Consider the following 27,972-nt stretch of genomic DNA (forward strand, 5'->3'; position numbering starts at 1 on the left):
AAATTAAGCATCCCTAACAGGGATTGTAGCTGTCTTTTAGTACACCTTTGCGAAAGGGTACAGTCATGAATAACCGACTTGATTCGGGCCAATTTGTCGGGAGGTAGGCTGGCCTGCATGGAGCGAGTGTCAAGAGTGATACCTAGGAAGGTGATGGACTGTGCTGGGCCCTCCATATTGTGCTCTGCTATGGGCACGTTGGCATTGCCAAATATCACTCATCTGCCTAGGTCTACCGGGCCACGCCAAGCCGTTCGATGAGCAGAAAGTCAGACAGATAGTAAATGACCTTCTGGCACTGCGCTTGGTGCAACAGGACCCAGGTAAGGGACTGGGCGAAAGTATCAAACAGCCACAGGCTGATTTTAGAGCCGAAAGTCAACAAAAACAGTCAGCAGCTACAAAAAGTGTAGCTGCTCACTTTTATTAATTAGACACTCACCTGTCCCAGGTTCCAGCGATGCGGGCGTATGAAGCACCCGCTCGTCTCCCCCTCCTCTCCGCCGGGATTGTCTCTGTGGGCGCCCGACTGTGGCTTCACAGCTAGGCACGCACTGAGCATGCGTGAGCTGCGCTGCGTACTGTGTCTGGGACCTGTGACTTGTCCCAGATGATTGCAGAGAGGGAGGGAGGAGAAGTAAACTTTCTTCCGGGGCACTGCGGCCGCAGTGCCCCGGGAGAAATTGGGAGCTGGAACCCTCTAGGGTATCTGCCCCCCCCCCAAATGTGGCATGTCAGGGGGTCACCGTCACTTAAAGCGTAAGTTCAGTTTTTGGGTGGAAATCCGCTTTAAGATAAAAAAAACCTTCTAACTTTACAAGTGGTTTAACAAGTATGATAATGTTATTTTATATATTACCTATACATACATTTTTTACATAGCGTATATACTCGAGTATAAGCCGAGTTTTTCAGCACATTTTTTGTGTGCTGAAAATGCCCCCCTCGGCTTATACTTGAGTCACCTTTTTGCGCCTGATCTCCCGGATTTGGGGACCCGGTATCGGCCGGCCGTAGGTCTCCTGTACCCCAATCTTGGCACAAGTTTAGCCTCACTCTTCCTCTAGAAGTGAGCAAAGTTAGTTGTCTGGGGGACCTACGGCCGGGGAGCACCAATTTTTCAAAGCCGGGCACCCCTTCCATAGACTTCCATGTTAAACTGTAATTTCTCTGGTGACTTCGGGGACCTGGTACCGACCGGTCGTAGGTCCCCTGGACCGGGAACACATGTAGTAACATTTCTTCTCTACAAGTGCGCAAAGTTTGTTGTCTGGGGGACCTACGGCTGGGGAGCACCGATTTTTCAAAGCAGGGCACCCCTTCCATAGACTCCCATGTTAAACGTCAGTCTAGTCATGGACACAGTGAGGCAGGGGGCACAGTGAGGCATGGGCACAGTGAGGCATGGGCACAGTGTGGCATGGGCACAGTGAGGCATGGACACAGTGAGGCATGGACACAGTGAGGCCCCGTACACACGACCAAGTTTCTCGGCAGAATTCAGCCAGAAACTCGATCGGAGCCGTATTCTGCCGAGAAACCCGGTCGTGTGTACACTTTTGGCCGAGGAAACCAACGAGGAACTCGTCGAGCCAAATAGAGAACATGTTCTCTATTTCCTCGTTAGTCAATGGGGAAACTTGGCTCGCCGAGATCCTTGGCGGCTTCACAAGGAACTCGACGAGCAAAACGATGTGTTTTGCTCGTCGAGTTTCTCGGACGTGTGTACGGGGCCTCAGGCATGCACATGGACACAGTGAGGCATGGACACAGTGAGGCATGCACATGGACACAGTGAGGCATGGGCACAGTGAGGCATGAACACAGTGAGGCATGGACACAGTGAGGTATGGACACAGTGAGGCATGGGCACAGTGAGGCATGGGCACAGTGAGGCATGAACACAGTGAGGCATGGACACAGTGAGGCATGGGCACAGTGAGGCATGGGCACAGTGAGGCATGCAGATGGACACCCTAGGCTTATACTCGAGTCAATACGTTTTTAATTTTTTTGGTGGTAAAATTAAGTGCCTCTGCTTTTATTCGGGTCGGCTTATACTCCAGTATATACGGTGTATATATGTGTGTGCATATAGATGCTGTCTATACATATAAAAATTATAAATATATATATATATTGTATATAATAAAAATATACATATATACGCTGCTAAGGAATGCCACCTACTGCATAATTTAAGGCGAGGGGAATCCCCCGGGGCGTACAGACACACACACAGCTCGGGCTCTGTGACATCACATCAGTGTTGCTGAAGCTGCGAAAGGCTGCAGGATCTCACATAGGGAGGGCAGCCCAATGACTCCCCCCCCCCCCCCCCTCACTCCCTCCTCCTCCTCCTCCCCTGGACCACCGCTTCCATCCACTCCATACAGAAAACACAGCCATGGAAAGGAGCTGCTGGAGGATGGGGGGAGATAAACAAGGCAATCAATTGTAATGAATGCTCAATTAAATCCGCTAGATGGAGCAAGCTGCAATCCAGTTTGATTTCATTAGTGTGCCAAGCTAGGAAGAGAGAAGGAGAGAGAGAGAGAGAGAGAAAAAAAAATAATAATAAAAAGGATGCTCGCGTCTAATTAGCAGCGAAAAGAAAATTGCGAGAGGTAAAAAAAAAAAAAAAAAAATCAGTCTGTGGTTGTCTGCCTCCTTGCCGCCGAGCCTGACATCTCAATGTAAGCTGTCTCTTTTATTTTTTCTTTCCCTTGGAAACTGGTCGTCGGTCCGGGGGAAGGCACCCGAGGCGAGCGTCTTTGCGCTTTTAATGAGATCCAACGCCACAGTCGGAACCTGGTCGCTGACAGCTACAGGTAAGTGGCTTTGCGCCTACCAGCACATTACAGTATTTGGCGTTTTGCAGAGATGTGGACTGTGTTTTATTTAAACGTCTCGTCTAGTCGCGAAGCCTCCTACAGCATGGTACAGTTTGGATGGCAGACGTGCAGTCAGTGCCATTTTTTATTTTTTTTTAATGATTATTATGTATCAATTATTATTATTTTGTATATTTTTTTTTTGTATTTTTTTTTTTAATGCAAATACTGCAGCTATGGCTTTGCAGCCTTCCTACAGCAGATTTCGTACAGCAAGGGTTAAGTCAAGCCCTAGGCAAATCCGGCAGGAAGATCATATGTAAAAGTATTTAATTGACAGCGGGTAGCGACTAGGCGCTATCCATCACGCAATATTGACGAGGACGTTGTGCTTTTTAGCAGTGCAGCTGTGCCCGAGCCGCTGGACGCTGCGATACTTTTACGTACATTAGAGGAGACTCCGTTACCTTCATTATTATTATTTTTTTTCCCCCCTCATTTTTTTTTTTTTTTTTTCATTCTTTTAAGCCGCTGTGGTCTGTCGCTGCTCATTTCACAGCTTGTCAGGCTGGGATGGAGATAAGACGCAGGAACAGAGCCGGTAGTCATGGTGGTTTGAAAACAAACAGCGTCCATGGGATTTGTCTTCAGCTAAATTGGTCCGAGTGAAAGCATGGGATTTCTGTCTTAAGGAAAACACGAGATAAAAATAATAAGAGAAAAAAAAAGTAGGACGGGGAACCCTGTCATTTTCTTTTCTTTTTTTTTTTTCCGTTGGTGCGTGTTTGTGTTGATACATGGCGACGAGTTTTGCAGGTGTTTTGGAGGATCTGGTCTCCGGCTGCTCTCTAACTGACATGCACATGTTATGGAAATGAGCGACGGCTTGGAGGTAATCAAATTTATACGGATGAACACAGACATGGTCGATATAAAGATATGGGCTCATTTAGCAATATCATTATTTTTTTAATCTAAGGACTGTATAAAAGACAGGGGAACATCAATTACGTATTAGGAAAAGATGTTTTTACAGGAAAGGAAAGGATTCTTTACAGTCAGAGGCCCGGATTCTCAGTGGAGATACGACGGCGTATCTCCAGATACGCCGTTGTATCTCTGCGTTGCGCCGTCGTATCTATGCGCCTGATTCTTACAATAAGTTACGCATAGATACCTGTTAGATCCGACAGGCGTAAGTCTCTTACGCCGTCGGATCGTAACTGCATTTTTACGCTGGCCGCTAGGTGGCGCTTCCGTCGAATTCCGCGTCGAGTATGCAAATTAGCTAGATACGCGAATTCCCGAACGTATGCCCGGCCGACGCAGTAAAGTTACGCCGTTTACGTTAGGCTTTTCCTGGCGTATAGTTGCCCCTGCTATATGGTGGCGTAAGTGCGGCGTAACAATGTTAAGTATGGCCGTCGTTCCCGCTTCGAAATTTGAAAAAGTTACGTCGTTTGCGTAAGTCGTCCGTGAATGGGGCTGGACGTCATTTACGTTCACGTCGAAACCAATGACGTCCTTACGGCGTACTTTGGAGCAATGCACACTGGGAAATTCCACGGAGGCCGTTTGGGAAAAATGTCAATCACGTCGGGTCACAGTGCATTTACATAAAACACGCCCCCCTGATCCAAATTTTATTAGGCGGGCTTACGCCGGCCGATTTACGCTACGCCGCCGCAACTTACGGAGCAAGTGCTTTGAGAATAAAGCACTTGCCCGTCTAAGTTGCGGCGGCGTAACGTAAATCGGATACGTTATGCCGCTGCAGAATCTGGGCCAGAGTGGTAAAAAAAACTTGCTCCCTTAAAGTGGATGTAAACCCCAACATTTTTTTTTTTTATATCACAATGTAGAGTATAAGATTTCCTATCATCTGTGCCCAGTCTTGCCATACAGAGTTAATCCAGCTCTGAGCAATCCTCTTTTATTGTTCAGTGGAAATTAACAGACTTCCAGATAAAACCCTGTCTAAATACAAAGGCCTTTCCTCTCTCCTTGCTTTGAGTGACAGGTTATTTACATATCTAGCTTGGACATGTTTATCTAGCTTGTACAAACTCCCATAGGAGCTGGCTCCCAGTTGATGGTGGCTTCACATGTGGACTCTCTGACCAGAAGTGCATTCTTTGAACAAAAGTGCCTGAGTTAAAAACCAGGAGTTTAAAACAGGAGGTAAGACAGGAGTCTTCATTATTTTTTTCAATCACTGATCCAGAACAAGCTTGCAGCTAGTAAAGTTGGAACTCTTGATATATAGATTCAGCGGTGCAGCAGACGCTCTCACCTTAGTCTGCTCACCCCAGGGATAGTGAGAGCAGGACGCTCTCAAACGAGTCGGCTCTCCCCAGGGATAGTGCGGCCAGGCAGGGTCCTCCCAGCTCTCGGCTGCTGCAGACACAGCACAAAAAAACAGGACTCCCATAGTTTAACACAGGGGTACATATCCCCCCCCCCCTAGGCAATTGATCCAGGGTTGCACCGATCGCCCATTGAGGGGTCAGGAAGGATTTTTTTTCCCCGGTCGCTGCAGATTGGCACAGCACGCCTGGGGTTTTTCGCCTTCCTCTGGACCAATCGGGGAGAGAAGACTCAATGAGTGACGGCTCACTTGGACAGTCTTCCACCCATCACCATATAAGACCCCCCCCAATCAACATTACTTCCCTCCTTTTTTTTTTCTGCGACCATGGGTTACCTAAAATACTCTGCAGAAACCATCCGGGAACTAAAACCATTTGCCTCTATACTCCCAGTTGTCACCAAAAAAGCTCTAAGGAATGAGCGACTGTTGAGAATCAATCGACGATCAACAGTCAAAAACTACACGCAGGTACCCCAGCCCAAGCGCATATCATGCGCTTTGGTCAACACAAGATCGGCAGTAAAACACCGACAAGAAATCTATGATTTCATCCTTCAACACGATCTAGACTGCCTCTTCATCACAGAAAGCTGGCTGACAGCCGACTGCAACACCATTCTAACAGAATTGGTGCCAGCAAATTATCGCATTCAAATGCAAAACAGAGTGGGGCAAAGAGGGGGGGGGGCCTGGCGGTGATCCACAAGACTCACCTCTCGATCACCAAACCAGTCCTTCAAAACTCGCTTCCATTCATGGAAACCCTCACTCTGCAGCTGCAAACAAATCCCCAAGATACGGTCCATATGCTACTTTGCTATAGACCACCAGGCCCAAAAACGCACCTTCTCACGTCGTTGACGGAATTCATCTCCACATATACCCTAAACATCAAACACCTTTTGGTGCTTGGGGATTTCAACCTCTGGGCCAACTCCTCGATGGACCCCGTAGCCGACGCCTGCATCGACCATCTGGAAGGATTAGGTCTGCAGCAACTAATACAAGGCCCCACTAATGCCTCAGGCCATAAGCTCAATCTCATTTTCAAACAAAATTTGGAAATTGACGTCCTGGGAAATGAGCCGCAACCATGGACCGATCACCATGCCATCAAATTCACAATCACCAAAAATGCCAGCCCAAAAAAAACGACAAAACCGTTGACAACTCACTGGACTAGATCTCAGAAGAAGCTCCACTCAGAACTCTTCAAAACAACACTTGGGAACAAAATAAAAACAACCCAACAAAAACAAACATCCACAGAAACACTTGACACCTTCAACAAGGCGCTACTACAGTCAGCTGACTTAGTAGCACCAAAACTTGCATCCGGAAAAACAACTCCAGCTGGTTTAATGACCAGCTGACGTTGCTAAAACAAGAGCGTGGAAGAGCAGAGGCTGCATGGAAAAGGTGCTCATCAGATAAAAACCACACCATTTACAAGATAATAACAAAGAAATATCACAAAGAAATCTTCACGGCCAAAAAAAATCATTTCTCCAACATCATCGCAAATGCCCTTAACCGCCCCCGAGAACACTCTTCAAGCTGGTCACTCAGACTATGAATCCAGCTTGTTTAGAGGCCCCCAATTCTGATTCACAAGAATTTTGCAACGAATTATCGGATTATTTCATTAATAAAATTGAAAAAATCCATGAAAGTATTCAGCAAAATGGAACCGTCACCCACATAATTCAGCCGCAATCACCAAAATTCACTCTAAAACCCATTTCCATCAATGCCACTAAAAACATCATCGGGACTCTGCGTAATAGCACAGCACCCAATGATATCATCCCCACTAAACTGCTGAAAGAAAGTGCCGATATACTGGCACCAGCTATCACGCAGCTCATAAACCAATCATTCAAGGAGGGCATGGTGCCCACCTTGCTGAAACAAGGTACAATAAAACCAATTCTAAAAAAAACTACCCTCGACCCCAAAGACCCAAACAACCGGAGGCCCATAACAGCTCTAAATGTCTTCTCCAAGGTAATGAAGAAAGTAGTTGTACAACAGCTGCAACTGCATTTAGACACCCATAAATTACTCGACCCGTTTCAATCAGGCTTCCGTCCGGGTCACGGAACAGAAACGGCGCTGCTCAAAATATGGGATGACGCTTTAGAGGCCACAGACGAAGGAGAATCTTGTCTCCTGATACTGCTGGACCTAAGCGCGGCTTTTCACACTGTAGACCATGGACTACTACTGGCTGGGCTAGCTGAAGTAGCCGGAGTCGCTGAAGGTGTTTTACCCTGGTTCTCCTCCTTCTTGAAAAACCGATCACAAATAGTGAAACTGGGGTCTTTCACTTCTGAAAAACGTACGGTGTCATGCGAAGTCCCTCAGGGATCTCCCTTATCGCCCGTATTGTTTAATATCTATCTTCGCCCTCTCTTTGAAATCATCAGTCACCAGAAGTTACTTTACCACTCCTATGCAGACGACACATAACTGTATTTCCGCATCTGCAACAAAAAGGATCATTCTCTTGGACTAGAGAAATGCCTCTCTCTAATAGATAACTGGATAACATCCAGTTATCTTAAACTCAATGGTTCGAAAACAGAACTTCTCCTGTTTCACGCTAACCGGAAAAATCACCCTGCGTCAACATGGACTCCCCCACCCATTCTGGGTAAAACTATCACCCCTAGCACCAAAGTACCAAATCACTCCCCAAATACCCAAATACCAAATCACTCGTCTGCAAGTCGTTCAAAATACGGCCGCTCGACTAGTGACTGGGAAAAAACCATGGGAATCAATCTCACCTTCACTGAGATCCCTTCATTGGTTGCCAGTAAAAGACATAATCACTTTCAAGGCACTCTGCCTACCGTAATACATAAGTGTATTCAAGGAAACGCCCCCCAATATCTATGCGAAAAAATAAAAGCCCATAACCCCAATCGCATTCTGCCATCCACCAATCAAAACCTCCTCCAGATACCCAAAGCCAGATACAAGTCCAAAGGAGATCGAAGATTTGCAGTCCAAGGACCCCGCCTGTGGAATGCACTACCAACCACCATCCGACTGGAGTCAGACCACTTGGCCTTCAGAAGAAAGATTAAAACACATCTCTTCTGAGGTCAAGGGGTTCCTTACCCATGAAATGGATACAGCGCCCAGAGGTGATTCAGTTCGCATGTGTTGCACTTTACAAGTCTCTCTCTCTCTCTCTCTACCAGGATGTGTTATGTGGGGGAGGGGTGGATTTCTCACTTTTTATACTGTGGATCACCTCATATTATGATAAACATAACATAACATATGATAAACATGTCCAAGCTAGATATGTAAATAACCTGTCACTCAAAGCAAGGAGAGAGGAAAGGACTTTGTATTTAGACAGGTTTTATCTGGAAGTCTGTTAATTTTCATTGAACAATAAAAGGAGATTGCTCAGAGCTGGATTAACTCTGTGTGGCAAGACTGGGCACAGATGATAGGGAATCTTATACTCTACATTGTGACATCAAATTTTGGAGGTTTACATCCACTTTAATCTCCCCCTTACCTTGTTGGCAAGATTGATAATAAACATTCTCACCTGCCCAGCGAAACAGTATTGCCCAGTGGCACCATCTTTTTTGATGGTATACAAAAAAGGGGTAGAGAAAGGAAGCGCCACCTAAGTGCAGTATTAAAGAGGTTCTTTTAATGACACATTGTAAAAAACACACTTACAAGAAGGTAAGGAAAGAAGGCTCATCTGTAACATCCTGTAGTCCTCGTCCCGGATCCATGGGCTGCTTTAGAAGTGAAGAAAGCAGATTGTGTGGAGTCTTCAGGCCTGTCCTGTGGCCTTCAGGATGTAGTCTGTTCCAGCCTCACAGGTCACGTGACAGGTCACGTGATTACTTCCCAGGAACACTTCCGGGAGGAGGGTCAAACAGGGAGAACAAAGGCTGATTGGGCTACGCGCTCGGAGCCACTGCTCCTTCTATTGGCCTGATGGTGAGCTATAGAGGCTGGTGCTTTTATGCTTAAGCAAAAAAAAAAACAGACTACATCCTGAAGGCCACAGGACAGGCCTGAAGACTCCACACAATCTGCTTTCTTCACTTCTAAAGCAGCCCATGGATCCGGGATTACTATATGATAGCAAGGGGGGCTCTACCCTTTTGGCAGGAAATTTCTGGAGCACTTGAGCAGTTACTACATTGCTTTGTGTGGGGCATTATGGTATGGACCTGGATCTTGCAGCATATATCTATCTTAAGCCTGCATTCACACCTAGGCGACAAGTAACGCCGCGATTCGTTTAACTTTTTTTTTTAACAAATAATTTCCATTGCTGTCTATGGCCAAACGCCAATGCCGCCTGAAAAAAAGTGTCCGGGACTTGTTTTCAGGCAGCAGGCATACAGTGTTTTGGCGTTCGGCGTGAGATGTGAACCATCTCATAGACAGCAATGGAAATTCGCCCCTCCAGCGTATCGGGCGTAGGGCGTTTTGTCGCCAAGGTGTGAATGGAGCCTTAGGCTGCATTCACACCTAGGCGACAAAACGCCTGAAGCGCAATGCTACAATACGCTGGAGGGGAGAAATAACATGATTCTCTATGGAGATGGTTCACATCTCCACGCCGAAATGCAGAACGCCTGAAGCTCAAACAAGTCCCGGACCCTTTTTTGTCGCGGCATATCGGGCGGCTTTGGCGTTCTCCATACCCGACAATGACCTATACAAAACCGCGGTTAAAAACGCTGCGTTTTGTCGTGGCAAATTGCGGTAAAAAACGCCGCAATTTGTCGTGGCAAATCGCGGTAAAAACCGCCGCAAATCGCCTACGCCTAGGTGTGAATACAGCCTTAGAGTTAAAAAGTTCACAGATAATCTAAGACCCGGTTCACATTTGTGAATATTAAATAACTTCAGAAGACTTATTGGAGCTCTATATGAGATGGGTATCCAAGAACCACCTTGTGTGCATAGCCATGTTCATCAGCTTGGTATATCGAGATCTTAGTGAATATTATTTAAGCTCAGCAGACATATTGAAGCGCTCAATGAGATTGATTTCCAAGAAGAATTTTATGTCTATGGCCAAGGCCATCAGCTTGGTATATCAAGATCTTGGTGAATATAATATAAGCTTAACAGACTTTGTGAAGCCCTGTATGGGATTGGAACACCATTTATATCCATGGCTACCAACTTGGTGTATCAAGGTCTTTGGTAATAAATATATAAGCTTGGCAGACTTTTTAAAGAATTATATAAGATGGGCATCCAAGAATCCCACCAACATGCTTAAATAAGCTCAGCAGATTTATTGAAGCCCTATATGAGATTGATGCCACTGAAAACTTTTATGTCCATGGTCAAGGCCATCAGCTTGGTATATCAAGATCTTGGTGAATATATTATAAGCTTAACAGACATGGTGAAGCCCTGTATGGAATTGGAACACCATTTATGTCCATGGCCATGGCCACCAACTTGGTGTATCAAGGTCTTCGGTGATAAATATATGAGCTTGGCAGACTTTTTAAAGAATTATATAAGATGGGCATCCAAGAATCCCAACATGCTCTAGCAAGATCTTGGTAAATATTATATAAGCTCAGCATATTTATTGAAGCCCTATATGAGATTGATGTCACCGAAGACTTTTATGTCCATTGTCAAGGCCATCAGCTTGGTATATTAAGATCCTCGTGAATATACTATAAGCTTAACAGACATGGTGAAGCCCTGTTTGGGATTGGAAAACCATTTATATCCATGGCCACCAACTTGGTTTATCAAGGTCTTTGGTAATAAATATTTAAGATTGGCAGACTTTTTAAAGAATTATTTAAGATGGGCATCCAATAATCCCACCAACATGCTTATATAAGCTCAGCAGATTTATTGAAGCCCTATACTTTTATGTCCATGGTCAAGGCCATCAGCTTGGTATATCAAGATCTTAGTGAATATATTATAAGCTTAACAGACATGGTGAAGCCCTGTATGGGATTGGAACACCATTTATGTCCATGGCCATGGCCACCAACTTGGTGTATCAAGGACTTCGGTAAGAAATATATGAGCTTGGCAGACTTTTTAAAGAACTATATAAGATGGGCATCCAAGAATCCCTTTGTGTCTATTGTTATTGCCACCAACATGCTCTAGAAAGATCTTGGTAAATATTATATAAGCTCAGCAGATTTATTAAAGCCCTATATGATATTGATGCCACTGAAGACTTTTATGTCCATGGTCAAGGCTATCAGCTTGGTATATCAAGATCTTGGTGGATTTTACATAAGCTTAGCAGACGTACTGACATCCTTAATGAGATTGGTATCCCAGAACACCATTTATGTCCATGGCCACGGCCACCAACTTGGTATATCAAGGTTTTTGGTGATTAATATATAAGATTGGCAGACTTTTTGAAGACCTGTATGAGATGGGCATCCAAGAATCCTTTTGTGTCCAGGGCAACCAACTTGTGTCCACTGACTTGCTCTAGCAAGATCTTGGTGATTAGTATATAAGCTTAGCAGATCTTTTTGAAGCCCTATATAAGAGAAAGTCATTCAAGAACCCCTTTGTGCCCATGGCCACCAACTTGGTATATCAAAATCTTGGCGATTAATATATAAGCGTGGCAGACTTTTTGAAGCCCTATATGAGATGGGCATCCAAGAACCCCTTTGTGTCCATGGCCACCAACTTGCTCTATCAAGATCTTGGGTGATTATTATATAAGTGTAGCGCTCACCCCCGAAGGATCCGCTGATTAATTTGGGATCGGCAAATTAAGTTACCCTGACATGGCTCGAGGGGTGCAGTGGTGGAACAAATAGCGAGCGAAGGTCCAGACAGTGACTGAACGGTTTTCAATGCTTTATTTCTAGGCCAACACGGCCAACATCAACATCATTTTGGAAGGACAAGGTTGATGAAAGGATAGAAGAAGAGAACTTTGCAGTATCAGGCCTAGATATCAATGGAGTAGTCAACACTACTCTGTATAGCACCAACTTCTGTAACTCGTCGCCACTCTACTTGGAGTGGGTAAAGTGCCCCCGGACAGACCCCTATTATGGGCCTGGCAGCCGAAGTGTCACTCTGAACTGTCTGGGAGGAGCAGGTTTGTCTCACAGACCCGGCTCCAGGGCTTCGACCACAGGCCAATTTCAATAAAGGACTTAGGTGAATAAAGAGCAACTCCTCCCAGTAGACTTTTCCTTAAACAGGTCCCCCGGATGACAGCAAGCATACCTGTCAGTGGTCCGGACACCCGATCCCAGACTGGGATTTTCTCAATAGGTCCTGGAACCCAGCGAAACACTGGGGTCCCCTCTCACATCCGGATGAGGTTCAATGCAGCCTTGAGCTTTGGCCAGGTGGGCCGCGCTGGCGGGGTCCATGGATGCGCGTACCCTGAAGGTGGGTACCGCACCTGGAATGGGGACCCCGCAAAGATTTTTGAACACATGACACCTGTCCCAGATATACTCTCCCCCAGCATGCCCCGTGAGGGAAAAACTCCCCCAATTGGCTGCTGGGAAAGCTTTCTCTGCCAGAACCCCTCTAGCGCCAACTGCTGGCCAGGGATGGCACTGCATCCCTGGACCACAGACTGACCTAGTGGACAATTCTGGAATGACAGAGGTCCCGAAATTTGAACAAATCATGAGTGGGAGCAAAGTAACTCTCCCACTCCCCATTAACTTTAGCGTAGTGCCCTTGCTGAAAGCAAGGGGGTGCTACATAAGCTTAGCACACATATTGAAGCCTTATAAGAGACTGATATCCCAAAACCTCTTCTGTGTAAATATCCACGGTGACCAACTTGGTATCTCAAGATCTTTGTTTTTTTGTCTTTTTGTTTTTTACATTACTTTTTGAATTCTTATATGAGACTATCATCCCAGGACCCCCTTTGTGTCCTCTGGAGTATCCCTCTGGATGGGAGTGAGCCCCTGGTTTATTGCATGACTGGTTGGATGTTTTTTACCACATATATCATGAAGGAAAGCTATGATCCGGGAAATACTGTGAGCGTTATTATCTTTTATCTCACTGCGGGAATAAGCTTCAATTGAATGGAAATAACCTGCTTTGCATAGAAGGTAGGATATCTTAGCTTGTTGATCAGTGCTTGCTGGAGGTTATATGTATAAATGTGGTACATTGTAACATTTGATATATGCAATTGTATGAACCTTTTATGAGCTTTTAATATTTATAAGCAATAAAATATCCTTTTAGTATATTAAACTCCATGATATATACAGTATGTGTTGACTTGGTATCTAAAAAGTTCCTCATACATGTAGGAAATGTCTATGGAATGCTAAAGATGGTATCTCAGTATAGATGCAAGGGGTTAAAGAGACAAAATGAGCTGAATGTGACGCTGTGTGAACATAAATAGGTAGGGGATACTGAGATTACCACTAGGCAAACTAGGCAGCCTCCTAGGGCGCACTGCAGCCTAGGCCGCCCAGCCACTGGTCTTCTTACTCTCTTCTCTCTGCAGCAAGCAACTACGTCTCAGCATGAGACTTTGTGTCAGAGGCGCAGCGGCACTGTGCCTGTGTCCTGACTCCCGTATGAATGGAAGCAAGAAAACATTAATTGATGGGCGCTGGTGAGGCTGCATTTAATGGGCGCTGGTGAGGCTACATTGATGGGCGCTGGTAAGGCTTTATTTTATGGGCGCTGGTGAGGCTGCATTTGATGGGCGCTGGTGAGGCTGCTTTTGATGGGCGCTGGTGAGGCTGCATTTGATGGGCGCTGGTAAGGCTGCATTTGATGGGCGCTGGTGAGGCTGCATTTGATGGGCCCTGGTGAGGCTGCATTTGATGGGCGCTGGTGAGGCTTCATTTAATGGGCGCTGGTGAGGCTGCATTTGATGGGCCCTGGTGAGGCTGCATTTGGTGTTCACTGGTGAGGCTGCATTTGATGGGCGCTGGTGAGGCTGCATTTGATGGGCGCTGGTGAGGCTGCATTTGATGGGCGCTGGTGAGGCTGCCTTTGATGGGCGCTGGTGAGACTGCATTGATGGGCGCTAGTGAAGCTGCATTGATGGGCGCTAGTGAGGCTGCATTTGATGGGCGCTGGTGAGGCTGCATTTGATGGGCGCTGGTGAGGCTGAATTTGATGGGCGCTGGTGAGGCTGAATTTGATGGGCGCTGGTGAGGCTGAATTTGATGGGCGCTGGTGAGGCTGAATTTGATGGGCGCTGGTGAGGCTGAATTTGATGGGCGCTGGTGGGGCTGCATTTGATAGGCGCTGGTGAGGCTGCATTTGATGGGCGCTGGTGAGGCTGCATTTGATGGGCGCTGGTGAGGCTGAATTTGATGGGCGCTGGTGACACTGTATTTGATGGGCACTTTATTAAAAAGGTGGGGTATACATGGGCAGGGCAAAGGGGGCGGAGTCAGGGGGGCAAAATAAGGTTTCGCCTTGGGTGTCAAAAATCCTTGCACCAGCCCTGACTGAAAGCGGGCATTTCGGTGTCCCCTTCCTATTTCTGGCCTCATCATTGGCCAGAGAGGTACACTATCATAGCTATTGGCCAATGTAAGACTTGTTAAAGGGGTTGTAAAGGTTCGTTTTTTATTTTCTAAATAGGTTCCTTTAAGCTAGTGCATTGTTGTGTCACTTACCTTTTCCTTCCATTTCCCTTGTAAATGTTTTTTTTCTTTGTCTGAATTTCTCACTTCCTGTTCCTCCTCAGTAAGCTTGCCCCCATCATCCGAGCCGTTCTGGCTGGGGGTTAGTCAGCATGCTCGCCCCCTCCCTTGGGACTACACTACTGGGATGGATATAAAGGGATGGACATGGTCAGCAACAATACTCAGGGAGGCCGTGGTGGTTAAATGATGCTCAGTTGGTACTAAGGGGCCCAAAGTGTGCCAAGAAAATATCCCCCCCCCCCCCACCACCAGCCTGAACCGGTGATACAAGACAGGATGGATCCATGCTTTCATCTTGTTTAGGCAAAGTTCTGACCCGTCCATCTGAATGTTGCAGCTGAAATCGAGACTCATCAGATCGGCAACGTTTTTCCAATCTTCTATTGTCCAATGTTGGTGATCCTGTGCGAATTGTAGCCTCAGTTTCCTGTTCTTAGCTGACAGGAGGGGCCCCCGGAGTGGTCTTCTGCTGCTGTAGCCCATCTGCTTCAAGGTTCGATTTGTTGTGCGTTCACAGATGGTATTCTGCATAACTTGGGTGTAACGAGGGGTTATTTGAGTTACTGTTGCCTTACTATCATCTAGAACCAGTCTTCCCATTCTCCTCTGACCTCTGACATACCCACTTACCGGAGCCATCGGTAGCAGAGGAGACGATCGGTTCTTTTCCCCTCTGGGGCTTGAAGTCGAGTGAGGAAATGATGGCCGCCACTCGACTTCATACCATTGGAAGACAGAAGCGACATCAAACATCACTTCCGCTCAATGGGCCAGATTCACAAAAGAGATACGCCGTCGTATCTCTGTTTTAGGGCCGTTCTAACTATGCGACTGATTCATAGAATCAGTTACGCATAGCTAGCCCTAAGATCCGACAGGTGTAATTGAATTACACCGTCGGATCCTAGGATGCAATACTTCGGCCGCCGCTGGGGGGAGTTTGCGTCGTAAACCAGCGTCGGGTATGCAAATTAGCAGTTACGGCGATCCACAACGTTTTTTCCCGTCGTTACGTCGTGCAAGTCTTAGTTTCCCATCGCAAAGTTAGGAGTACTTTAACATGGTGTAAAATTACTCCACCATGTTAAAGTATGCCCGTCTTTCCCGCGACGCTTTTGAATTTTTTTGTTTTCCCGGCGTAAGTACGTTACGCACGTCTTGATTCTCAACACGTCGGCGCGTCGTAATTTCGCGCAAAGCACGTCGGGAAATTTGCGAACGGAGCATGCGCAGTACGTCCGGCGCGGGAGCGCGCCTAATTTAAATGGTACCCGCCCCATTTGAATTAGGCCGCCTTGCGCCGGACGTGTTTACGATACACCGCCGCAAGTTTACAGGTAAGTGCTTTGTGGATCGGGCACCTAGACTGAAAACTTGCGGCGGTGTAACGTAAACGGGTTACGTTACGCTGCGCCGCAGGTACGAGAATCTGGCCCAGTGGTCTTAAAGTGGAATTTTGTTTTTATTTAGAGAAAAAATCTTTTTTGACCCCGGATCTCATATTTAAGAGGTCATGTTTTTTTTATATTACAAGGGATGCTTACATTTCTTGTAATAGGAATAAAAGTGACACTTTTTTTTTTAAAGGGACAGTGTAAAAAAAAAAAGGAAAAAGAAAATATATAAGAAAAAATTAAATAAATTGAAAGCGCCCCATCCCGCCGAGCTCGCACGCAGAAGCAATTGCATACCTAAGTCGCACCCGCATATGAAAACGGTGTGAGGTATCACCGCGATCGTCAGAGCGAGAGCAATAATTCTAGTCCTAGACCTCCTCTGTAACTCTGATGCCGCGTACACACGATCATTTTTCAGCATGAAAGAAAATGTTGTTTTTCAGCATGTCCAAAAAACGAAGTTTTCCCAACTTCATCATTAAAACGATGTTGCCTACACACCATCGTTTAAAAAAAATTATCTAGCAAAACACATACAACGGCACTATAAAGGGGAAGTTCCATTCGGATGGCGCCACCCTTTGGGCTGCTTTTGCTGATTCTGTGTTCGTAAAAGACGATTTGCCCTTTTCAGTCTGTTACAGCGTGATGAATGTGCTATCTCCATTATGAACGGTAGTTTTACCAGAACGAGCGCTCCCGTCTCATAACTTGCTTCTGAGCATGCGCGGGTTTTTAACATCGTTTTAGCCCACACACGATCATTTTTTACAACCCGAAAAACGACAAAAAATTGAAGTTTTTCAGAACCTGAAAAGCCCACACACGATCATTTTAAATGACGTTTTTTAAAAACAACGTTTTTTTCATGCTGAAAAATGATCGAGTGTACGCGGCATGAATGGGCAACCTGTAGAAATTTTTAAACTTCGCCTATGGAGATTTTTAAGGGTCAAAGTTTGTCGCCATTCCACGAGCGGGCGCAATTTTCAAGCGTGACGTGTTGGGTGTCAATTTACTCGGTGAAACATTATCTTTCACAATATAAAAAAAAATGGGCCAATTATTTTTTAATTAATTTTAATTAATACATTTTTTACTTAAAAATGCGCTTGTAAGACCGCTGCGCAAATACAGTGTGACATAAAGTATTGCAATGACTGCCATATTATTCTCTAGGGTGTCTGAAAAAAAAAATATATATATATAAAATGTTTCGGGGGTAATTGTCTAGCAAAAAAAAGTTTTTAACTTTTAAACACCTAGGGGCTAGATTCAGATAGCCCTGCGTAATTTAGTGCGGGCGTAACGCATCTCCGATATGTTACGCCGCCGTAAATTAGGGCGCAAGTTCCGTATTCATAAAGAACTTGCGCCCTAAGTTACGGCGGCGTAACGTATGTGGGCCGGCGTAAGCCCGCCTTATTCAAATGGGGATGATGTGGGCGTGTTTTATTGAAATTATTGTTGACCCCGCGTAGTTTACGTTTTTTACGAACGGCGCATGCGCCGTTCATGACAGAATCCCAGTGCACATGCTCGAAATTCCGCCGCAAATCGTCATTGCTTTCGACGTGAATGTAAATTACGTCCAGCCCTATTCGCGAACGACTTACGCAAACGACGTAAAAAATTCAAAATTCGCCGCGGGAATGACGTCTATACTTACTAACATTGCATACGCCTTATAGAAGCAGGAGCAACGTGATGCCGGAAAAAGCCTTATGCAAACTAAGTAAAAAATTCCGCTGGGCGCGCGTACGTTTATGAATCTGCGTATCTAGGTCATTTGTATATTCTACGCCGAAAATTACGGAAGCGCCACCTAGCGGCCAGCGTAAATATGCACCCTAAGATACGACGGCGTAAGAGACTTACGCCAGTCGCACCTTAGGCTGATGTTGGCGTATCTTGCTTTCTGAATACAGAAAGAAGATACGCCGGCGCAGCTTTGAATTTACGCGGCGTATCTATAGATACGCCGGCGTAAATTCTTGCTGAATCTAGCCCCAAATGTAAATAATAGGCCCGGTCCTTAAGTGTTTTTTTTTTATTATTATTATTACATTTTTATTAGTATTTAACACATCCATTAAAATCAACATCATATCACATTAATTCCTATTTATAAAAAAATGGAAACATCCTTATCAACTGAGCATATCTCCCCCTCCCTAAACTAAAAAAAAGAAATAAAAAAATGGTTAATACCGCTCGAAGGACTCGGATTGGTGAGTTTTTGAATTCCTCAGCAAGTGTATCCGGAGGACGCTGGAGAGTGGAAATATCAATTAATATTTCATAGCAAAATCTGTTGGTAAACAGGCGCGGAAAATAAAAATAATCTGTGTCGAGCTGTAATGATCAGTGTTACTGTCTGCTTTAGGCACACTGGTACTTTGGGGCCTGCGTTTTTTGCGCTATAAACAAAAATAGAGCGTCAATTTTGAAAAAAATTCTATATTTTTTACTTTTTGCTATAATAAATATCCCCCAAAAATATATAAAATAAAATGTCCTCAGTTTAGGCCGATACGTATTCTTCTACATATTTTTGGTAAAAAAATCGCAATAAGCGTTTATTGATTGGTTTGCGCAAAAGTTATAGCGTCTACAAAATAGGGTATCGTTTTATGGCATTTTTATTAATAATTTTTTTTTTTTACTAGTAATGGCGGCGATCAGCGATTTTTTTCATGACTGCGACATTATGGCGGACACATCGGACACTTTTGACACATTTTTGGGACCACTGTCATTTTCACAGCGAAAAGTGCTATAAAAATGCACTGATTACTGTGAAAATGACAATGGCAGTGTGGGGGTGCTAAGGGGTTAAGTGTGCCCTAAGGGAGTGATTCTTATTGTAGGGGGCGTGGCTGTAGGTGTGACGTCACTGATCGTTGTTCCCTATATCAGGGAACAGGCGATCAGTGACAAGCCACAGAGAAGAACGGGAAGGTTTGTTTACACACACCTCTGCCCGTTCTTCAACTCCTGTGACCGATCGCGGGACACCGGTGGTGATCGGGTCCTGCGGGCGCGGTCACGGAGCTTTGGACCGGGTCACGAGCGACCCATGGCTGGGCTCTTAAAGGCGACGTACCTGTACGTGCCCAGGGCTGGACTGAGACAAAAATTTGGCCCTGGAGTTCATCCAGACCGGCCCACTTTGATTTTGCAAACAAGCACAAAAACAGTATATAAACTAAACGCAATTGTGCAAAAAAACATAAGTAACATAAGGAGTCCTCACTCACCTCTTTTATTATTTTACTTATTCTCCTCTGTATTTTTCTCATCCTTCCCACATTACTGCATGAAGTGGAGGGCGAGCCGCGCAGCCATTACTTTGACAGGCTGTCACTGAAACCGGCCCACTGAGCCATCGGCCCACCGGGAAACTCCCTGTAGTCCCAATGGCCAGTACATGCCTGTACGTGCCTGTGCCCAGCTGTGCCATTCTGCCAACGTATATAGGCGTTAGGCGGTCCTTAACCACTTAAGCCCCGGACCATTTTGTTGCTAAATGCGCAGGCCAGGTTTTGCGATTCGGCACTGCGTCGCTTTAACAGACAATTGCGCGGTCGTGCGACGTGGCTCCCAAACAAAATTGACGTCCTTTTTTTCCCACTAATAGAGCTTTCTTTTGGTGGTATTTGATCACCTCTGCGGTTTTTATTTTTTGCGCTATAAACAAAAATAGAGCGACAATTTTGAAAAAAATGCAATATTTTTTACTTTTTGCTATAATAAATATCCCCCAAAAACATATATAAAATTTTTTTTTTTCCTCAGTTTAGGCCGATACGTATTCTTCTACATATTTTTGGTAAAAAAAATCGCAATAAGCGTTTATCGAATGGTTTGCGCAAAATGTATAGTGTTTACAAAATAGGGGATAGTTTTATTGCATTTTTATTAATTTTTTTTTTTTTACTACTAATGGCGGCGATCAGCGATTTTTTTTGTGACTGCGACATTATGGCGGACACTTCGGATAATTTTGACACATTTTTGGGACCATTGTCATTTTCACAGCAAAAAATGCATTTAAATTGCATTGTTTATTGTGAAAATGACAGTTGCAGTTTGGGAGTTAACCACAGGGGGCGCTGTAGGAGTTAGGGTTCACCTAGTGTGTGTTTACAACTGTAGGGGGGTGTGGCTGTAGGACTGACGTCATCGATCGAGTCTCCCTATAAAACGGATCACACGATCGATACGCCGCCACAGTGAAGCACGGGGAAGCCGTGTTTGCATACGGCTCTCCCCGTTCTTCAGCTCCGGGGACCGATCGCGACGGAGCGGCTATAAACAAATAGCCGCGCCGTCGTCCCGGATCGCTCCCCGCGGGAATACGACCGCCGCATGTAGCGGGGGGGTCCCGATCGGACCCCCGACCCGCGGAAAGGCAGGGACGTACCTGTACGCCCATATGCCTGTACATGCCATTCTGTGGATGTACATATACATGTGGCGGTCGGGAAGTGGTTAAGTGGTTAACGTTCATGCGCGTGTAAAGGCAGGTGTCCCAATACTTTTGGTAATATAGTGGAAAGGCTCCAAATGGAATTTGCTGAGGGCTGCCCAACACTTTATTGATGAACCCGGAATATCAGTCATCCTAAGACAGAGAAATATCTCCTGATCAATGAATGTAATGGGGGGAAACGTGTAACTAGGGCAGGCAAGGGTAAGATATTGATTACCTGCGCTAAATGCATAATAATAAATATTCATTGCACCCCAGTGTGTGTGCAATCACCGGGAGGGGGGGGGGGGGGGTAGGTTGTACACGGGGGGTCACTGCGGGGATACATGCGTTGGCTAGAATACTGAACTGGAGCAATGAGCAGCATAGCAGAGAAAAGTGAAAGGTCGGGTGCTAAAGGAAATACTACCACTGCTGACTTCCTTCTAAAAATACTAGTCTCCTGGCTGTCTCTGGCTTCACTACTTTCTGAATTAATGACTCAGAACAGGAATGCAGATCTGAATTATTTTTTCCCCATTCAAAATCGAAGCTGAACTCCACATAGCTATAATATATATATACAGTACAGACCAAAAGTTTGGACACCCCTTCTCATTCAAAGAGTTTTCTTTATTTTCAGGACTATGAAAATTGTAGATTCGCACTGAAGGCATCAAAACTATGAAGTAACACATGTGGAATTATACATAACAAAAAAGTGTGAAACAACTGAAAATATATTTCATATTCTAGGTTCTTCAAAGTCGCCACCTTTTGCTTTGATTACTGCTTGGCACACTCTTGGCATTCTCTTGATGAGCTTCAAGAGGTAGTCACCTGGCGCAGCACCCCATCACTCTCCTTCTTGGTCAAATAGCCCTTCCCCCGCCTGGAGGTGTGTTTGGGGTCATTGTCCTGTTGAAAAATAAATGATGGTCCAACTAAACGCAAACCGGATGGAATAGCATGCCGCTGCAAGATGCTGTGGTAGCCATGCTGGTTCAGTATGCCTTCAATTTTGAATAAATCCCCAACAGTGTCACCAGCAAAGCACCCCCACACCATCACACCTCCTCCTCCATGCTTCACAGTGGGAACCAGGCATGTAGAGTCCATCCGTTCACCTTTTCTGCGTCGCACAAAGACACGGGGGTTGGAACCAAAGATCTCAAGTTTGGACTCATCAGACCAAAGCACAGATTTCCACTGGTCTAATGTCCATCCCTTGTGTTCTTTATCCCAAACAAGTCTCTTCTGCTTGTTGCCTTTCTTTAGCAGTGGTTTCCTAGCAGATATTCTACCATGAAGGCCTGATTCACACAGTCTCCTCTTACCAGTTCTAGAGATGCGTCTGCTGCAAAAGGTGGAAGAACCTAGAATATGAAATATATTTTCAGTTGTTTCACACTTTTTTGTTATGTATAATTCCACATGTGTTACTTCATAGTTTTGATGCCTTCAGTGCGAATCTACAATTTTCATAGTCATGAAAATAAAGAAAACTCTTTGAATGAGAAGGTGTGTCCAAACTTTTGGTCTGTACTGTATATATATATATATATATATAATCGCCTATGTAATCATTTTAAATGTTTTATTTAATTTTTATTTTTTTTGTATGTATTTAATATTGCATTTTACTGAATTTACTATTCATTTTAATATTACATTCATTTCACTTTTAAATGTATTTAAATTAAAATAATTAAATTCATTTTTACATATTTTTTTTATTATTATTTGAATTTAATTTAACAATAAATGCAATATTAATTTTAATATTAAATTACATTCATTTCATTTACATTTTTTTTTATTAATTTCAACATAAATATTTAAATGCATCATTAAATGTGAATTTTTAAATAAATGTAATGTAAGTACCTGAATCTGAGTTTAAACGTAATCATTCTAAATGTTTTGTTTAAAAAAAAAAAAAATGTATTTAATATTACATTTTACTGAATTTAATATTGATTTTAATATTACATTCATTTCACTTTTAAATGTATTTAAATTTAAATAATTAAATATGTTTTTAATTATTTGAATTTAATTTAACATTAAATGCAATATTCATTTTAATATTAAATTACATTCATTTAATTTACATTTTTTTTATTAATTTCAACATAAATATTTAAATGCATCATTAAATGTGCATTTTTAAATAAATGTAATGTAAGTACCTGAATCTGAGTTTAAACGTAATCATTCTAAATGTTTTGTTTAAAAAAAAAATATGTATTTAATATTAAATTTTACTGAATTTAATATTGATTTTAATATTACATTCATTTCACTTTTAAATGTATTTAAATTTAAATAATTAAATATTTTTTAAATTATTTGAATTTAATTTAACATTAAATGCAATATACATTTTAATACTGAATTATGTTCATTTCATTTAATATTTGTTTTTATTAATTTCAATATAAATATTTAAATGCAATATTAAATGTGCATTTTTAAATACATGTAATGTAAGTACCTGAATCTGAGTTTAAATGAGCCCCTTGTAGTCTCTGTACAGCACAGTGGTAGAGAGGAAAGGAAACAGTCAGTCAGTTGTTTTGCAGCACAAAGGGGCATGCTGATAGGAGGAGAGAGTGGAGTGGCAGAGAGCGGCATTATTCTAAATGTTTTATATACTTAAATTGAATTTAATATTACATTTTATTGAATTTAATATTAAAGTATAACTAAAGGCAAAACTTTTGTTCTTAGTTTTGGATAGAGTACAGAGTGATTAGAACACTTGTCAGTTCATATTGCTTTCTGTTACCCCATTAAGGAGATACAACCCTTCCTATTTGTCCTGTTTACCATCATCATTGAAAGGGAAAGTGAAAAAAATTCCCAAATTTTGGGTTGTCCCCTTTAAAGTAATGGAAGGTAAATCTTCCAATGGGGCACTCTAGTTCTGGTGATCTGGGGGTCCCCAAGGAATTCTCTTTTGCAGAGATTTTCTCCCACTTCCTGTTTGGCTATGGGACAGGAAGTGAAGGGAAAGGTCCGCAATAGGACCAAAAAAATCTGACGGGGGTTATAACCCTCCCTTGCTCTATTCAAAAATGACCCATAGTTCTACTTTAAGTCTAATATTAAATGTATTTAAATTTAAATATGTTTTTTAACTAATTCAATTTAATTTAATATTAAATTGAATGTAAGATGAATTTAATTATTAAATTACATTAATTATTATTTTTTAAATTAATTTCAATATAAATATTTAAATACATCATTAAATATGTATTTTTAATATTACATTTTACTGAATTTAATATTAATTTTAATATTACAGTCATTTCACTTTTACATTTATTTAAATTTAAATAATTAAATATATATATTTTTAATTATTTGAATTTATTTTAACATTAAATGCAATATTATTTGAATATTAAATTACATTCACATTTTTTTATTAATTTCAACATAAATATTTAAATGCATCATTAAATGTGTATTTTGAAATACATGTAGTGTAAGTACCTGAAACTGAGTTGGAATGAGCCCCTTGTAGTCTCTGCACAGCACAGTGTTAGAGAGGAAAGTTGTTTTGCAGCACACGGGGCATGCTGATAGGAGGAGAGAGTCGAATGGTAGAAAGATGAGCTCGTCAGTCTGCTCCTTCTCTTTTCATGGTCCAATCCAGGGGTCTCCAAAGTGCAGCCCTTTCCTTGACTTTATCCGGGCCTTGGGGTACTATTCCTCCAACTGACACCAAATATTGGGAATTATTTCTCCCACTGACACCATCGATGAGGCACTGTTTCCCCTCACTAAAAACCATAATGGGGTATTTTCTACTCTGGCCACAGTCTGGCCCACCCCCACCCCCCAAATCCTGAAGACAGTAATCTAGCCTTCTGTATAGAAAGTTTGGAGACCCCTGATCTAATCGAATCGAGGGATGCCCACCTGACACGTTTCGTCCTTACTGGACTTTCTCAAAGCCTCTTAAGAAAGTCCAGTAAGGACACAGTAAGGACACAACGCGTCAGTCCTTCACGTTAGACAGTGACTAGGCACCATCTTAAACTTCATCTTCATCTGAAACATTATACACTATGAGACTTTCCTTGTGCTTCCACCTTATGAGTGCATGTTGTGCCAGAAAGAGGATCTAACTGCTGGGGAATTTTTTTTTCTGCTTAACCGCTTGCCGACCACTGACCAGCCGCCACGGTAGCGGCTGCCTAGTTTGCCTGGTGGTAGCGCTGGCCCTGACTGCGCACCAGTGCACAAAGCAAGGTCAATAAAGTGAGTTTGGGGTGGAGGAACTTGATTGGCCTGCACAGAATCCTGACCTCAACCTGATAGAACACCTTTGGGATGAATTAGAGCGGAGACTGTGAGCCAGGCCTTCTCATTCAACATCAGTGCCTGACCTCACAAATGCGCTTCTGGAAGAATGGTCAAACATTCCCATAGACACACTCCTAAACCTTGTGGACGGCCTTCCCAGAAGAGTTGAAGCTGTTATAACTGAAAAGGGTGAGCCAACTCAATATTGAACCCTATGGACTAAGACTGGGATGCCATTAAATCTCAAATGCGTGTAAAAGCAGGTGTCCCAATACTTTTGGTAATATAGTGTATCTTGGTTTGCAGGGGAGATCACTTACCTTAGACGCTTTGCTGTGCTCCACCAAGTAACTATAGTTTCAGAGAACAGAATCCAGGCACTTTAGGCACATACAAGCATCCAGTTGCATTTTTGAATGTTTCTTTAATTCACCGAGTTCTGGACTCAAACGGGCAGACGATTGTAACTATATCCTGCTATTGTAACAAGGATAATATACCGTATATACTTGAGTATAAGCTGAGTTTTTCAGCACATTTTTTTTGTGCTGAAAATGCCCCCCTCAGCTTATACTCTTATAGCTGGATTCACGTAGGGCGGCGTATGTTTGAGCCGGAGTAGCGTACTGTATTTACGCTACGCCGCCGTAAGTCAGAGAGGCAAGTGCAGTATTCAAAAAGCACTTGCCTCCTAAGTTACGGTGGCATAGCGTAAATGGGCCGGCGTAAGCGCGCCTAATTCAAATTGTGAAGAGGTGGGCGTGTTTTATGTAAAAAAACCACGACCAGACGTGATTGACGTTTTTAACGAACGGCGCATGCGCCGTCCGTGGACATATCCCAGTGTGCATTGCTCCAAAGTACGCCCCAAGGACTTATTGGTTTCTACGTGAACGTAAATTACGTCCAGCCCCATTCACGGACGACTTACGCAAACAACGTCAAATTTTCAAAATTCGACACGGGAACGACGTCCATACTTAACATTGGCTAGGCCAGCTTTTTGGTGGAATAACTTTACGCCTGAAAACGCCTTACGTAAATGGCGTATCTTTACTGCGACGCGCAAGCGTACGTTCGTGAATAGGCGTATCTCGCTGATTTACGCATTCCAGGCGTAAATCAGCGTTCACGCCCCTAGCGGCCGGCGGAACTAGACAGCTAAGATACGACGGCGCAGGCTGTCGTATCTTAGCTAGATTTAAGTGTATCTCAATTTAAGAATACACTTAAATGTACGACGGCGCAGATTCAGAGTTACGACGGCGTATCAACTGATACGCCGGCTTAACTCTTTCTGAATCTAGCTATTATACTATACCTTTTTGCGCCTGATCTCCCGAACTTTGGGGACCCGGTACCGGCCAAACTTGGCACACATGTAGCCCCACTCTTCCTCTACCTACGGCCGGGGAGCACCGATTTTTCAAAGTCGGGCACCCCTTCCATAGACTCCCATGTTAAACGGTAATTTTTCCAGTAACTTTGGGGTCCTGGTACCGGCCGGCCATAAGTCCCTTGGACCCGGCCATAGGTCCCCTGGACACATGCAGCCCAAGTTCTCCTCTACAAGTGTGCACAGTTTGCTGTCTGAGGGACCTACGGCCGGGGAGCACCAATTTTTCAAAACCGGGCACCCCTTCCATAGACTTCCATGTTAAACGTAAGTCTAGTCATGGACACAGTGAGGCATGGGCACAGTGAGGCATGGGCACAGTGAGGCATGGGCACAGTGAGGCATGGACACAATGGGCTAGATTCAGATAGGTGAGCGGATCTTTAGATCCGCGTAACCTATCTGATTTACGTTACGCCGCCGCAAGTTTTTTAGGCAAGTGCTTTATTCACAAAGCACTTGCCTGTAAAGTTGCGGCGGCGTAGCGTAAATCCACCCGGCGGAATTCAAATTCGGCGGGTAGGGGGCGTGTATCATTTAAATGATGCACGTCCCCGCGCCGAATGAACTGCGCGCTCGCCGGCAGCGACTGAATCCCAGTGCGCATGCTCCAAATGACGTCGGCAACTCGTCAAGCTTTCGTCGTGAAAGTAAATTACGTCCAGCCGTATTCGCGAACGACTTACGCAAACGACGTAAAAAATTCAAAACTCGGCGCGGGAACAACGGCCATACTTAACATAGGATACGCCGCACATACCCCTCATATAGCAGGGGTAACTATACGCCGGAAAAAGCCGAATGCAAACGACGTAAAAAACAAAGCGCCGGGCGGTCGTTCGTTTCTGAATCAGCATAACTCCTCATTTGCATATTCCTTGCGTATACAAACGGAAGCGCCACCTAGCGGCCAGCGTGAGATTGCAGCCTAAGATCCAACGGTGTAAGTCACTTACACCTGTCGGATCTTAGGGATATCTATGCGGAACCTGATTCTATGAATCAGGCGCATAGATACGACGGCCGGACTCAGAGATACAACGGCGTATCAGGAGATACGCCGGCGTATCTCTTTTCTGAATCCGGCCCAGTGAGGCAAAGTGAGGCATGCAGATGGTCACCCTAGGCTTATACTCGAGTCAATACGTTTTCCCATGTTTTGTGGTAAAATTAGGTGCCTCGGCTTATACTCGAGTATATACGGTATAAAGATGTTCTATCGGTTGAAAAATTTGCGAGTGAACTTGTCCATATCCAAGCCTTTCCCTCTACATTGGTACTTGACTAGCTGAACGTATTCCCACCAGGGAAGGGCCATTATGTGTTTTATGTGTGAAATCGTTCGTTACATCCACTGTTGCAATTCTGAACTTTGAAAATGTCCGTATCACTCGTCATGCTCAGACAGGAATGTTACTGCTAGAAGATTACACTATGGTAAAAACTGGCTGTCAGCCAGAGGTCTGGGGAGCGCAGCCCAAAGATAGAAAGATATTCATAATATGT

General features: G+C 44.0%; 1 protein-coding gene across 1 annotated transcript in view; it reads left to right on the plus strand.

Annotated features, from left to right (window-relative positions):
- The first annotated feature begins 2,400 nt into the window (after window positions 1-2,400).
- Window positions 2,401-27,972, plus strand: part of DGKB (diacylglycerol kinase beta) — a 664,259-nt gene continuing 638,687 nt past the window's right edge. Inside the window, exons 1-2 of the mRNA XM_040352255.1 lie at window positions 2,401-2,627; window positions 2,756-2,831. The gene's annotated coding sequence lies outside the window, so the exon portion shown is untranslated. The remainder of the gene's footprint in view (window positions 2,628-2,755; window positions 2,832-27,972) is intronic.

The sequence above is a fragment of the Rana temporaria genome, chromosome 5 (genome assembly GCF_905171775.1).
Source record: "Rana temporaria chromosome 5, aRanTem1.1, whole genome shotgun sequence".
NCBI lineage: Eukaryota > Metazoa > Chordata > Amphibia > Anura > Ranidae > Rana > Rana temporaria.